A 3,710-nucleotide genomic window follows, 5' to 3' on the forward strand; every position below is an offset into this window, starting at 1 on the left:
AACGATAGCCAGCTCTAAATTATTCTCGTGTTCATATAATTTAGCAATTTTCTGGATCCAAAGATTTTTTATGTATCTTTCATATACATAAGGAAAACATTTAGCGGACGTGTATTGAAAACAACAAAAAAGAGTACATCTGGATTCTCATCGACAATATAGTTGTACCTGGTAAAGTCCTCTGGTTGCGTTTAGCCTTCCAATGTCCAGAAATAAATGTGTTGCTTTCTCTTGACATGATATTGCCTCTGCATGAAATAGACATATATCCATAAGACGTTCCAGACAAGATTTGTAGAATAGCACAATAAGGCAACATATAACCTTTCATATTTTTTGTCATCTTGTAGTAATCAACATCAATATCGTAAGCACAAGCAACCTCATATTTGTGATCCACTGATAAGATATGAGAAAATAGTTTTAAGAATTTAAGTTTTTTGTACAAGAGTTATAACGAAGAGGATCCAAAAAACATACCTTCAGATGACAACTTGCTAATTTCACATATACTGCTCCAACTCGATCCCCTGAAAGACAAACATTGTAAGATTAATGAGCATCTAATACTTTATAAAATAGTAAGTCATATTTTATAGATCCTACAAGAACAAAAATAGCATGATCACTCTCTAGTTGGGATTCCTGTATGATCCTCTATATCCAATTTGCCCATTAAAATTAGTTGTCACCCGATGCTAATTCAACTTTTAAAGCTAGCTCAATTAGAGAAAAATTACAAAAGTCTATATACTAACCACCCGTCCGTTCCAAACCAATATGGGACTTTGACTCACTCTAACACACCCAACTAGAGCACGTAGGCTCGGGGGTAAAAACATGATACCGTAACTTAATTTAACCCCAAAAACTAACTCATGAGCATTCAATTCCACTATTCAACAGAACAAATTAGGAATTCTCTAAATCTAATTAAGGATCATCTTAGACCTTTCTACATTATATTCCACTATCAAACAAACAAACAAATGTAGGTATTTCGACTTAAAATTAAAATAGTGAAGTTGATTTATCTATTAGTAATGACAAAATATTTTCCATCATACCAAACACAGCCTTAAAATAAGATCATATTCCTCAATCCTACTAGCTAGATAAAGGTGTCAATGTTTTTTTGTTTCGAAAAATCTAATTTTGGTCATACAAAACAAAATAAATGAACATGGTACAATATAAAATAACTTCCTTACTGTCCCTTTGACTCTAGCTCCTTCGCTTTAAACGCTTCCTTTATCTTGAGAAGAACTGGTGTCCTCCATTCATCCTATTAAATGAGATGAAAGAAGCATCATAAAATATGTTAAGATTGATTGATCCAAGGAAGTACACATTTGAATTTACCAGTTTTATGGTGCTATCATATTCCTTGAGACAACTAGTAAATTTTGCAACATCTCTCTTGTCAATAGCAACTGCCAAACCCTATCATTGCGAAAGTATTCTCCATAATCATATTTGGAACACATAATGATCCTAGAGTTAATACAAGCTACATGGCATACCAATAGAAACTTGCACTCGCGCATCCCTGAATATGTCTTATCCAGTATCTGCAAATTAGGATGCATGATAAATATATCATGTCCCATTAAAGTCTTAAGAGTCTTGACAGGAAAATATACTCTACTTGATATCGCTATAAGGCGTTGTTAACTGCAACAACACCACCTCTACAAATTTGAAATATACCTGCATTCAGAAGATGTCCTCTAACTCCCTACTTCAACAAGTTGTTTCTGATGGAGTATGTTGTTATCTCCTCAAACATTGCGATTGATCGTTGATATCTTTGTGGCAAATACAGAAAGCAAAACTTGATCAGTTATTCTTTCCATGTTCAAAAATACAAAACTGTAATACGTACTACTTCAAGACGAAGAATCTTACTTTCCTACTTTAGCGGAGTATTCTGCAATTTTTTTCCTGCACTGATTTGTAGATGATATTAAATCCATACTCTGGAAAAGATCTATTGTTTTCTGATAGTAAATGATAGCCATTACTAATTGTTCTCTTGTTCATATAATTTAGTAATTTGTTGGATCCAAAAGATTTTTTTAAGTATCTTTCAAACGCATAATGAAAACATTTAGAAGCCGTCTATCGAAAACAACAAAAAAGCACATCTGGATTCTCATCGACAATATGGTTGTACCAAGTAATGTCCTTTGGCCGCGTTTAGCCTTCCAATTTACAGAAATAAATGTGCTTCTTTCTCTATACATGATATTGCCTCTACAAGAAATAGAGATATATCCATAAGACGTTCCTGCAACTGACAAGATTTGTACAATAGCACAATAAGGAACCACACAACCTTTCAAATTTTTCGTCATCTTATAGTAATCAACAACAATATCGTAAGCACGAGCAACCTCATGTTTGTGATCCAACTGATAAGATAAGAGAAAATAGTATTAAGAATTTAAGATTTTGTACAAGAGTTATAACGAAGAGGATAAAAAAAACATACCTTGAGATGACAACTTGTTACTTTCACATACACAGTTCCAACTTGATCCCCTGACAGACGAACATCGTAAGATTAATGAAAATCTAATACTTTATAAAAAAAATAAGTCATGTTTTATAGATCCTACAAGAACAACAATAGCATGCTCACTCTCTAGTTGGGTTGACTATATGATCCTCTATATCCAATTTGCCCACTAAAATCTATTGGCACCTGACCCTAATTCAACTTTGAAAGCATGTGCACTCCCTAGTTTATTCATATTTCTTTTGAATATTTAAGTTCCACCACTATGTGGAACTCAAGTTGGAAGTCAAACTCAATTAGTACAGAACGCTAGTCATAATGTCACCCACGTCTTTTTTTTTCTTTTGAACAAGTATCTTAAATATATGTTTTTGTTCTTTTGTTTGAGTTCATAATAACAATAACTTGCACATTTTATTAATGAAAATAAAAGTGGAGACCCGAAATGTAACACTTCATTAGAGGTTGATAAGAAAACAATTCTAGAAGAAGAATTAAAGTAAGATCATATTCCTCAATCCTACTAGCTAGCTAAAGGTGTCAATTTTTTGTTTCGAAAAGTCTAGTTTTTGTCATACAAAATAAAATAAGCGAACATGGTACAATATAAAGTAACAGTCCTAACTGTCCCTTTGACTCTAGCTCCTTCGCCTTCAATGCTTCCTTCACCTTGAGAAGAACTGGTGTCCTCCATTCATCCTATTAAATGAGATTAATGAAGCATCATAAAATGTGTTAAGGTTGATTAGCCAATAATAGTATGCTCACTCCCTAGTTTATTCGTATTTCGTTTGAATATTTTGAATTATTAATTCTTGGGACTTATTGTACTTTTTATGTAGTTTCTAAATATGTAAATTATTTTTCAAATACCTTAAAAATTGTATGTCCGAATTTACAGTCAAAATAAATGTTTTGACTTTTCAAAATTTGAACTATGACATATAAATCGGGACGTCCGGAGTACGTAATGTTATTGTTATAGTTGGTGAATTTCAGTTTGTTTAATGTGGATAAACAATGTTTTTATAAATTTTCTATTATAACGGGTAAAGTTCAGAGGCCATACATGAAATTGACGATGTGATGGTATTTTATTTAGCCAGCCTTCTCATTCTTTCTCTGTTTTCTTTTCTGTATTGTATTTACAAGAGAGAAATGAAAGGTTGTTTTACAAGCCTCTTATCAG

This window comes from Solanum verrucosum, unplaced genomic scaffold, assembly GCF_900185275.1.
Source record: "Solanum verrucosum unplaced genomic scaffold, falcon-dt-bn FXZP01000154.1, whole genome shotgun sequence".
Lineage (NCBI taxonomy): Eukaryota > Viridiplantae > Streptophyta > Magnoliopsida > Solanales > Solanaceae > Solanum > Solanum verrucosum.